This window comes from Pan troglodytes, chromosome 5 (assembly GCF_028858775.2).
Source record: "Pan troglodytes isolate AG18354 chromosome 5, NHGRI_mPanTro3-v2.0_pri, whole genome shotgun sequence".
NCBI classification, from domain to species: Eukaryota; Metazoa; Chordata; class Mammalia; order Primates; family Hominidae; genus Pan; species Pan troglodytes.
In genome coordinates this window covers 21,284,069-21,296,521 of record NC_072403.2, presented here as the reverse complement: position 1 = coordinate 21,296,521, position 12,453 = coordinate 21,284,069, and the positions used below count along the sequence as shown (strand labels likewise).

Here is a 12,453-nt window from a genome sequence, read left to right as displayed (position 1 = left end):
ATGTTTTATTGTGACTTTGTGTAGAATTTCAAAAGGCCTTCTGTATCTAGAGTTGTACACTCTCTCAAATATTACAGTATTGAAGAAACAAACAACATGATGGAAGATGCCCTTTGGTAACAACAGCCTGTACCTGACTTGGCCCATCTGTCAGTCAGAAAGCTGGTACCCCAAAGCGCAATGGAAAACAGCAAAAGGAGCAAGCACATGGTAAAAGGAGTGTGCAAAAACTGCTGTAAAAATTACGTCAAATCCAGACTAGCTTGAAATGAAGAGGGGGTGATCAGAAAACTAGTGGCAGGGAATGAATGGAAAACCTTACTCCCTTCAAGGTATATAAAAAGCATCCTCACATTAAAATACGTATCGATATAGAAAAAACATTTTTATAGAAACAGAATTACAAGGAAGCATTCTAAGATCTGACTTCTGCCAAAGTAACTCTAGGGCTCATGTTCCTATTGGTGACATAAGCCACTGTTCCATAGGAACCCCTGTGATTACAAGGTCAAATTTTATTCCATTATGCAGCACACTGACAATGCTTCTTTGGAGACATGATCTGTTAATGTATGATTTATTGTAATTAAGCAACACAGTTTAATGTCATCAAGAGGCTTTAATTAGAGACGGCTGCTGTGTCTTCACGCTGTCAGATCAATTCCTGTTTGCACAACCGTACAGACTTATACATGCTATGGGAACACCTCTGCATGTACTGAGCAAGCCCTCCTTTGGGGTTATGTACTTCCGCACACTAAGATGTCATATTTTAAAGGTTTGCCCACTAAATATATTTTGTGTGTTCATCCAAACCAGTCTCGGGGCGGGGGGAGCACCCTTCTATTCTCCAGCCATCCTGATAGGTGGCTCCTTTGAAAAGATTACCTTTAGGTTTCCCTGGCCCCAAGACTCCCTGGTCATTTGTATGTTATGGCACCAACTTTGAATTTCATTCCTGATCATGCATAATGCTATTCTCTTTCACCCATGTATTTACTGAACCAATCTGGCACTCAAATAGCTAGAATATATGATGGTTAGATAAATAAGATGCAGAGTGTTCATACAATGTAATTTTTTTCAGCAATAATAAGGAATACATTCTGGAAATGGATAGTGGTGATGGTTGCACAACACCGCAAATGTTGTCAGTGCCACCGAATTGTACACATAAAAAATGGTTAAAATGATAAATTTGGTGTTATGTGTATTTAACCATCATTTTAAGAACTGAAAAAGGAGGAGATTAGAAATGAAGTACCGATTCACGGAACATGGAGAAACATAATACTAAGTGAAAGATGCCATACACGTATGGCCACATAGCATATGATTCCATTAATATGAAGTGGCCAAAATAGGAATATCCAGTGACAGAAAGGACATTAGTGGTCGCTAGGGCCTGGGAAGAAATAATAACTGCTGATCAGTACAAGATTTCCTTTTGGATTGATGAAAATAGTCCACAATTACATAGTAGTAATGGCTTGCCTAACTGTGAATATACTAAAAAACACCGAGTTGTATATACTTTAAAAGGGTAAATTTGCCGGGCACGGTGGCTCATGCCTGCAATCCCAGCACTTTGGGAGGCCGAGGCGGGTGGATCACGAGGTCAGGAGATCGAGACCATCCTGGCTAACACGGTGAAACCCCGTCTCTACTAAAAATACAAAAAATTAGCCGGGCCTGGTGGCGGGCGCCTGTAGTCCCAAGCTACTCGGGAGGCTGAGGCAGGAGAATGGCGTGAACCCGGGAGGCGGAGCTTGCAGTTAGCAGAGATGGTGCCACTGCATTCCAGCCTGGGCGACTCCGTCCCAAAAAAAAAAAAAGAAAAGAAAAGAAAGGGTAAATTTTATGGTGTGAGGATTACATTTCTATAAAGCTGTTATTCTTTTAAAAATAACAGAAGAATACGGAAAGAACCTTAAGAAACAAGGAGTAGACAGACAACGAATGTATGTATTGAAAACTATTTTGGATTATTTCTTAGGACAAACCCACACACACAAAAAATTGTTCTCTTTCCAGCTCTGCAGGATCTAGACAAGTGAACTGTTCAGGTCTTGCAACAACTTAGAAGGCCTATCAGACTGGCAGGAGCTCAAGGGGGACAGCTGGACTTACACAAGTAGCGCCCACCACAGCTGCAAGCCAATTTCTTTTTCTAAACACTGTGGTCTCTTCTCCTGGAGCTGCTGTACAGGCTTTTGTCACTATAATAAATATTCCTTCAGAAATACAGGGAAGTTAGGAGTAATTTGGAACAGAGCTATTAAATATTGCTCCTTCTACATAATAAAGCTGTTTTGATACAATGCTGCTTTCAAATACCTGCCAGGTTAATGAAATGAAAATTAAGATTTGGTGTTAACACTGGGAGTCTTGGATGGTAACAGTATTACATGATATATTCTAATTCATTACTAAAAGAATTGTGTGGCATGTTTGAGCCCCAGTTAATATTCAGATATATCTAAAAATTAAACTCCGGAGGTAGCTTGCTAATTTGGTTTTTCTCACAGAACCATTTGACATGCCCTGTAAATATTAATAAATTATCAATAGTTATTTCTGCATAAAATTCTCATTCTTTGTCGGAATTTTTTCCTAGCACATTCTAATCCCCCCACCCTTCCTTCCTCACTCTGACATATGGCGAAGAGCAACTGGTTTCGAGCTTGGCACTGCGACTATTTTCAAGCAGCCTTTCTGAGGGCCTCAGTTCCTGCATCAAGCATGCGGTTCTAATGGACTGGCTTAGCAGGTGTGCTCCCAAATATCAAACAGAACAATACAGTCCGGAAGGAGGGACATTAAGTCTAGGATTTGTTTTTAACTTACGAATTAGAATTTTCTATTTAATATTTTCAGATACCTGTTTATTTTAAGAAACCACAGAAAGCGAAACTGCAGAAAGGGGGTCCCACCGTACTTTTTATGAGATGGAGTTTCACTCTTGTTGCCCAGGCTGGAGTGCAATGGCACAATCTCGGCTCACTGCAACCTCCACCTCCTGGGTTCAAGCGATTCTCCCGCCAACATACCCGGCTAATTTTTGTAGAGTCGGGGTTTCTCCATGTTGGTCAGACTGATCTCGAACTCCCGACCTCAGGTGATCAGCCTGCCTCAGCCTCCCAAAGTGCTGGGATTACAGACATGAGCCACTGCACCCGGCCCCCCACCGTACTATTAATTGAAGTCACAGCTTACATTAGGATTCACTTACTCTTTGTGTTCTACATTCTACAGGTTTTGACAAATGCAAAATGTCGTGAATTCCCCATTCAGTCTGGGGTATTTCTTAAAGTGTTGCTCAAAAAGACAGTTTCCAGTATTATACTTCTAAGGGCACTCTTTCTGTTTTCCTTCACCATTCCTGGCCTACAGGTTTGTTGTTGTTTTTTTTTAATGTTTATTTGTTTTACTTTTTTTTTTTTTTTTGAGGCAGGATCTCTCTCTGCCACCCAGGCTGGAGTGCAGCGGTGCAATCATGACTCATTATAGCCTTGACCTCCTAGGCTCAAGCAATCCACCTACCTCAGACACCCAACTAGTTGGGGTTAGAGGTGTGTGCCACCATGCCCAGCTAATTTTTGTATTTTTTTGTAGAGACAGGATTTTGCCATATCACCCAGGCTAGTCTCCTGGGCTCAAGTGATCGAACTGCCTCGGCCTCCCAAAGTGCTAGGACTGCAGGTCTGAGCTATCACATCCAGCCTTTTTGCTTTATTAAATGAGTAGTTAATTCCTGGACTACTGCTCCTTTCACAAGACAATGAAGTCTAGTGAGATGTCCTTGTACTTAAGGACTATCTTAGGAAACAATTACTTAATTACAACACATAACACTCTTTCCCAGAACCTGAAAAAAGTCACCTTTTAAAAACAGACTACTTTGAAGTATTCTGTCTCCCCAAGACAGGAAAGTGAAGAATGGAAGAAGGACTTAAAATATATATTTTTTGAGAAAGCTTTTGATGTGACTTTCCCAGTATTAAACAATACCTCTTAGCAATGATTGCATCTTTTGGCTGATTCACCAATAATAATGACTGCGCAGAGAAGTTTCTGGCTACACTATTTCCATTACTCATTCTGTGAAGTGTTCAAAATGTTAAATGTTTTGACTGTTTTCCTAATTTACACTCTATGCTTTTAATATATTAGAACTGATTTTTGAAATACATTGTCCCTTTAATAAACACCAGGCACTAATCTAAGATTGCCAACCTAAGTCATATTTCTGCTGGAAGAAAAAATACACTGAAACAATTAACATTATTGGAAGAAAAAATGAAAAAAGAAGAGGGCAAAACCCACACACCATACTTCCTCCGGTAATGTGGTCGTGACCACTGTGTTGTATCAAACTCTGGCCACACAAGTGGATCAACTTAACCATTCCAATGCTGGCGCAGGATGTGGATTCGGTGGTATTAATGAGTGCGCGGGCTTATAATGTAACCTCACCAGACCAAATAACCTCCTGGCCACACAAGTAGAAAATAATTAAAACAAGCACGATTCCAATTTAGCTTTGTAACCAGATGGTGAATGAAAAAGCAGACAAAGACTCGTTTTGTGAATAACCTGGGGAACAGCCCCTATAGTTTCTTTTAAAGTTACAGCCTGACTTGTGAAATCAAAGAGGAAAGGAAAGAATACAAACGTTCTCACCAGAATTCACTCCTAGAGCACATATATATCCTTTTCCTTAGGTCATGACCAGAGAACATCACAACTCATTCCTTAAATGAATGTCAAGTTTAATCACAGTAAAAACCCAGAAACCCAGTGAAAATTAAGCGGGGGCAAGAATCTGCTGAACATCTATTTCAATGTTGAGCTCTGAGCTGTATGTAAAGAAATATATGAGATATGTTTTTTAAATCATCAGGACCACAAAACAACATGAGTCACTGCCCAGATTCTACAAAGATCGCTCCCAAAAAATAGACAATATTTGCAACCTAACAGAGACTCAGGCCTTCTTTTTCCTCCCCTCAAGAATAAGGGCATTTCATGGATGGGCAAAGGAAGAAAACATTTTAAAACCCAAAGATTCCTAACTTGGCACAAGAACTCTGTCAGCAGTCTAGAAATGGGAGGATAAAATCCGAATGGCCGGCTGACCTTCACAGACTAGACAGAGCGCATGCGGTTTAACCCGCTTATTAAAGATAAAAGCTGCATTCATGAAAGGGAGACATTAACTAATCTGTGCATCCTCCAATGGGGATAAGGACAGCAAAAGAGGCCATCATACAGTCCAGTACTCCTTGAGATTTACAGTGAGCTTGCCCTGAGTCAAACAGCAAAATTGTGAGCTAGTTTATTTCAGCACAATAACCTTCAAACTTTTCTGTTAGATCCCAGCAGGATGTCAACTCTCCCTATAAACCCTACCCCTGCTTGCTGCTAGCAGCAGCTGACTTCCCCAGGCCCATCCCTCCCCAACTCACTCATTGCAGGATTAATCACAACCACAAAGCAGAAGAATCCCAGGCCAGAGTCCCAAGGGATAGTAAGATGATGACTAAGGAGGGAATTACAGGCTTGGGGTGATACCAAAATAATCCAAAAAAAAAAAAAAAAAACCATATTAAAGAGACATTTGTTCCTGCCTCATTCAATTTAAGCATCAACAAAGATTATTTCTTTGGGTTCCTAAATCCTGTTTCTGGCATACTTTGCTTCCTTGACACAATGGGTTTACAATAGGTGTACAGATGCTCATGTGGCCCCAAGGGAAAAAGAAGAACTAGAAAAAAAGCCCATTATTGAGATACTACATTTGAAGATCTCTCTGGCTTTTATTGCTGGTCACTGTTCATAGGCTTCTTGAACAAGGCAGGTGCCTCCATGCCCATCCCCACACAGGTGGGGCCTCAGCAGCTAGACATCTAAGGAAGGGCCCTTTGCACTCTACATACTTGACAGGTACCCTTCCTGCAGCAACAATAGCCCATGCCATATTAACATGTGCTGCACAGGTGTAAATGTAGTCATTGTGAATTTGAAACAGAGGAAGGTGTTTCTTGACCATCTGAATCTCTTACTTTGAGGCCACAGACACACATTATGACTGTATGGATGTTCTGAAGTCTGGAGTAAACGAGGCTGTGGTCCTGGCTTTAACACTTACTATATTACACTGGGCAACCTACATAAACAATTGTATACATCAAATTCTGCTTCTAGAACAACAGGAGTAAGCAGTCAACAAAATTTAGCAATGTTCTAAGCACCATACATCTAATCACTTAACCCTCCCAATGACACTAAATGATAATAAGTTTTTCTATTACCTTCGATTTTCAGCATTTCAAGTAACTACAGGTATAAGGTAGCACAGTAACTTGCAACCTGCAACAGCAACCTGCAGACACTGGTGTTACTAGGAATTGCAAGTAATACATGTAAAGCATATCATCCTGCCCAGTGCCTGGTATACAGCTGGTGCCCAGTAAATAGTAGCTTTACTATGTTTTGGACAATTTGGAGATCCTGTTCATAAGCTCTATCGCTACCTGAATTCCATACAGGTGACTTTGTGAGGGGTGATCTTTGCTTCTTCGGACCTCAGAACACTGTAAGGTAAGGGTATTTAGGAGCTGCAAGGCTGGAAAGCCCTTCCAGGAGTGTTGCAAGCCACTGACCCTTAAAATTCACCTCCTGGTTCCTTTCATGAACTCTCACACAGAGGAGAGTCTTCCATTGCACCAATATTTATTGAACAGCTACATGTCCTGGGCCTGTAGTAAATATTCACTGGCAATCCACTAAGAAGATGAATCAAAGGTGGCTAGGCTGGGGATGGTAGGGGTTCTCTGAAAACAAACAAGATACTGTATAACGTGTGTGGAGACAAATACAAACAAGGTGCACAACACAGCTACTCCAACATGGAAAATGCATCTAAGTGGGGGATGAAAAACGCTTCACAAAAGACATAACATTAAGTCTTGAAGGACGAGAATGTGAAAGTAAAGACAGCAGAGACCACGTTGCAGTCCAGTTCACAACCAAGCCCATTCATCTGCTTCTTGAATTTATTCTTTTTATAAAGACTGTCCTAGAACCAAATTTCTATAGTTCTGCTGTTTTACCCCAGAGATTGCTACGTGCCCTTCTTTCCAAGGCTTCCTGTGTCCTTTATGACCTCCCTCCCTCATTCTTAGTCCTCTCTACTCCTCCCCACAACCCACTGGCAGCATGCGGGGATGCACGCACATGCACACACACACACACACACACACACACACTCACTCTTCCAGAATGGAAGGGATGGCAGCTGAATGCAGTATCACTCACATTTATACCTGCCCTAGATGCCATCATCACATCTCCCCCTCGTGGCCTCACCAAGTAAGCTGAATGTTACACATATTGCAGAGTTACGCCCTGAGACTGATAAGGGACTATAATATGAAAATGTGCAGGAGTGGGGTACAGGCGAGTCAAAAGGCGCCTATGCAGCCAGCTATGATAGCACCACTGCACTCCAACCTGGGTGACAGGGCAAGCCCGTCTCTTAAAAAAGAAAACAAAAAAGGAACCTAGAAGTTACCATTTTTGTCTATTTAAAAAACAAATTTTTAAAAAAGAAACAGCACCAACCCCAAAAAAGAAAAGGAGGAAGGAGGCTAACAGAGTAAGAGATAAAAGGGGAGAAAAAAGATCCCAAAGCAAAACCCATCAGCCGTGTTTCAGGTAGGGCCCAAATGTTGCTGCCAGATTAAATGACCCACCTTCACTCTCAAAAGCTGTGGCACTTGGAACAAGTGACCTCATTTCCTCAAGAACAACAAATTAAAGGGACAGAGAGATTAAAAACAAACATGGTTTATCAACCCAACCAGTATCAATGTATAGAACTTATTTGAAAACATGAGACTGACAGTAGGGGAAATCTGAACACTTGACTCATTATGTTATCATTATCGTGGGTATGTTTTCTCTAAATAGAATTCACAGCTTTTAAAAATTAATACTGTGCTGGACGTGGTGGCTGATGCCTATAATCCCAGAACTTTCGGAGGCCGAGGTGGACTGATCACTTTAGGCCAGTAGTTTGAGACCAGTAAGGCCAACATGGTGAAACCATGTCTCTACTAAAAATACAAAATTATCCGTGTGCACTGGCACATACCTGTAGTCCCAGCTACCTGGGAGGCTGAGGCATGAGAACTGTCTGAGTCTGGGAGGTGGAGGTCGCAGTGAGCCAAGATCGAGCCACTGCACTGCAGCCTGGGTTACAGAGCCAGAATCCGTCTCCAAAGAAAATAAAAACATTAATACTGACAGGCCAGGCGTGGTGGCTCACTCCTGCAATCTCAGCACTTTGGAAGGCTAAGGCATGGGGCCAGGACTTCAAGGACAGCCTGAGCAACATAGTGAGACCCCATCTACAAAAAATAAAAATTAGCTGGGTATGGTGGTGCACACATGCGGTCCTAGCTAGTGAGAAGGCTGAGGCGAGAAGATTGCATAAGCCCAGGTGTTTGAGGTCACAGTGAGCTATGATGGCACCACCACTGAACTCCACCCTGTCTCCACCTTCCACCCCCCAAAAAAATGTCTGAGATTTGCTTCACTTAGAGTAAAGGTGTAAATGAAACAAAATTCACCATGGGTTCATACTTCTGCAATTAGGAGAGGCTGCATAGAAGTGTACTGCATATTTTCAGGACTCAAAAAAGCTACTGTTTACCTGGGTTTCATATACACATTGATATTTACCATAATAGAAATTAAAACAAATTTCATATTAATTCATTTAGAAAATTATACAATCATTACATGTTAACAGAAATAAAATTTTTATGAAAATTGTATTTTACAAATTAAAAAAACTGTGAGAAAAGTGGCACTGCTTTCCACTTCTGCAAATGTCTTTAATATCTGGCTTAACGGGAGTCAACACAGTTCTCACAACTCAATTCAATCTGATGCAATATCACATATCATGTAGTATCTGGGAAGCCCCACTGCACATTCGTGAGAAAATGAAGACAATAATGCCTCGGTTTTTACCATGGTACTACTTTTCGCCTTGGAAACTCCCAGGAAGGGACTATGATCTAGGGATCCCTAGATGACAGTTTGAGAACCGCTGTGATGGAGCAAAGTCTATGGCGGTAAATAAGACTTCCCTTGACTTAGCAAGATTTCTATGATCCTCTTTATTCTGGTGAAATCAAAGTCCCAAGTTGACAAAAAGAACATCATGTCACCCCTGAACACCCTCCTGCACACCACACCATCATGAAGAAAGGGTCTCTGTAGTATGGACTGGTCAAAGTGCCCTTAGACATTCCCACAGCTAAATTCAAGACAAGCTGTGAATGTTCCAAGATGTACTTCTAGACCACTGATCCCTAATAGGAAATCAATATGCTGGGTCTCTTGACAAGCAATTTTCTTTTAAATTAAATAGGGGGGGAAAAAAGAAGGATAGATTACAATATAACACGGAGAGTGAGGCTAAGCTGAAATTGTTTCAGTTGTGTGTGCACACACACAGGCAGCCACAAATACTGGGTCTCAATTCGAAAGTTCTTATTGCAAATAAAAGTCAAAATTAACAATAATACAATTCCCTCAGGTACAAGGTACAGATTATAAAAGTCTTTATAAAGAAAGAAAATGGGAAGAAAAACCATGTTTGAAGAGGAAGTAAAGGTGGTGACTAAATTAAGTTAAAAAAAATCAAGTTTTGAAATTGTGGTATGGTCCTCATTAAAGAAAAAAAATGAAATTATAAACACATACGAATACACAGAAAAACTCTAAAAGCATCTCCTCCAGCAAGGGATTTAGGCAGGCTCTAGTGCAACTTATTACTTTATTCCTTTCAGGGCTGTTGAAATTCTTTGACAAAGGGCAGGGAATGCTTTCAGAGTTTAAAACAACAACAACAAAAGACATTCTTTTTTTTTTTTTTTTTTTAAGTAACAAAACCACCTCTGACCCATACTTTGCTCCAAACAAATATTAACTCAAAAAGCAGTTGGTGGGAGTGGTGGCTCACACTTGCAATCCCAGCACTGTGAGAGGCCGAGGCAGGAGGATCACACTTGAACTCAGGAGTTTGCAAAGTGCCTGGAAAATAAAGCAAGGCTACAAAACTACCAAAAAAAAAAAAAAAAAAAAAAAACACAAAAATTAGCCAGGCATGGTGGTGCACGCCTGCAGTACCAGCTACTTGGGAGGCCAAGACAGGACAATTGCTTGAACCCAGAAGGTGGAGGTGGAGATTGCAGTGAGCCTCCAGCCTGGTCAAAGACTGTCTTAAAAAAAAGAAAAAGAAGAAGAAAAAGGAGGGGGGTCATAGTGCTCACTTTGGCAGCTCATATATTAAAACTGGAACATTACAGAGAAGATAACACGGCCCCCGTACAAAGATGACATGCAAATTCCTGAAGCTTTTCTTTTTAAAGTGATCACAAGCAATATGTGGGGGAAAAAAATTATAAAACTCCAAGAGGAAACACAAGAGATAATCTTTCCAATCTTAGGTTATACAAAGATTTCCTAGGACACAAAAAGGATGAATGATAATACCTTGGGCTTCAAACAAATCAAAAAGGATTTTCTCTTTTTTTTCCAGTTTTCTTTTTTTTTTCTTTTGAGACAGAGTCTAGCTCTGTCCCCCAGGCTGGAGTGCAGTGGCCCGATCTTGGCTCACTGCAAGCTCTGCCTCCCCGGTTCATGCCATTCTCCTGCCTCAGCCTGAGTAGCTGGGACTACAGGCGCCTGCCACCACGCCTGGCTAATTTTTTGTATTTTTAGTAGAGACGGGGTTTCACCATGTTAGCCAGGATGGTCTCAATCTGCTGACCTCGTGATCCGCCCGCCTCAGCCTCCCAAAGTGCTGGGATTACAGGCGTGAGCCACCGTACCCAGCCTTTTTTATTTTTGACAGAATCTTGCTCTGTCACCCAGGCTGGAGTACAGTGGCGCGATCAGCTCACTGCATCTTCTGCCTCCAGGGCTCAAGTGATTCTCACGTGGCCTCCAGAGTAGCTGGGATTACAGGCGCACACCACCACACCCGGCTAATTTTTGTATTTTGAGTAGAGAGAGGATCTCACCATGTTGCGATCTGCCTGCCTCGGCCTCCCAAAGTGCAGGGATTACAGGTGTGAGCCACCACACCCAACAAAAGGAATTTTCTTTGAAAAGCAATGTTAAGAAATGTTACAGGTTGCCTTGTGTCCCCTAAAAAGTCTTATGCTTAAGTCCAAACCCCTAGTACCTCAGTATGTGACTGAATTTGAAGATTTGAAGTAAAAGGACAGCAGTAGGGTGGTCTCTGAGCAATAAAGTTCAAGACAAAAGATGACAAGTTTGCTGTCAAGGGAAAAGCACCAAAGAGAGAAGGCCAAGCCACATATCTATGAAGAGGGTAGGCCAAGAGGGCAGGATTTCCCGGTGCTGTAGCACACCCAGGCTGGGCTAGGGTGAGTCACACACACACACCCGGCTCATTCCTGTGATTGTAAGAAAGAAAAGTAAAGAACAAGACACAGCTAATCCTACACAGTTCAGATATGCTTAATGGATAGAGAAGGCAATGCGGGAGAAATGCATTTGGGAAACCAGGCTGTGCCTGCCTGCCTGGCAAGCAAAAGCCCACCACCCACACAGAGCTAAGAGGTTTCGTACCACAGAGTGGAAAAGAAAAACAGCCAGAATGAATGTGTCAGGAAACCTACAACCAGAATGTTGTGAGGAAAAGTAACCTACAGTCCTGGTGTTTGCTACCTTAGCATTCGCTCGAATGAGCCTGTTGCTACGACCAAATTGCATACAGTCCAATCTCAAATGAACCAGATAATTCAGAACAGCTTGGAATTTTTCTCTCTGGTTTAAGAGTATGCTGTTATGTTTATATTATGGTTATGCCTAATATTCTGGAATTTGGAATTCAAGGGGAAAGTTTTATTTTGTTTGAAGACATAATTTGGAAGTGGTTTAGGAAATCAACTATCCCCTCTTCTCTATGCTGAAATCTCCCCTACTGCTACCCCCAGGGTTCACCAACTTCTCATACAAAACATCACCCCCAAAATGAGCTGTTGGCTCCCTAATTTGCTGTTTGGCTAAATGACTTAAAGAGAGAAGTTTTGGGTCAGCCAGTGGCTTAGTGCAAACATTCCCTGACTCCTGGCTAAAAATATGGCCCTGGTATTTGGGTTTAGACAAATCCCTGAAATCTAAGCATTTCTCATGTCATTAAAACTCATTAAATCCTTGCAGGGTAGGTAGATGCTACCAGTATCTCCCACTTTGAAGGAAAGGAATCAGAGAAGAATGTTACTTAAAAGCACACACCTAGCCAGTGTATCCAGTGCTTCCTGTACACAGACAAAACACACTGGGTGATAAAACATTTCACAGGAACTTGCAAATCAATAATTGGTCCAGAGAGTGATAATAGTG

At 41.6% G+C, this 12,453-nt stretch overlaps 1 protein-coding gene and 1 non-coding gene across 7 annotated transcripts in view; one reads left to right on the top strand and one right to left on the bottom strand.

Annotated features, from left to right (window-relative positions):
• Positions 1-12,453, bottom strand: part of JARID2 (jumonji and AT-rich interaction domain containing 2) — a 275,051-nt gene that overhangs the window by 185,548 nt on the left and 77,050 nt on the right. The gene's annotated exons all lie outside the window — the stretch shown is intronic.
• Positions 10,342-10,447, top strand: LOC112209613 (U6 spliceosomal RNA). The gene has a single exon (XR_002944444.1). It is a non-coding gene; the product is annotated as a U6 spliceosomal RNA (small nuclear RNA).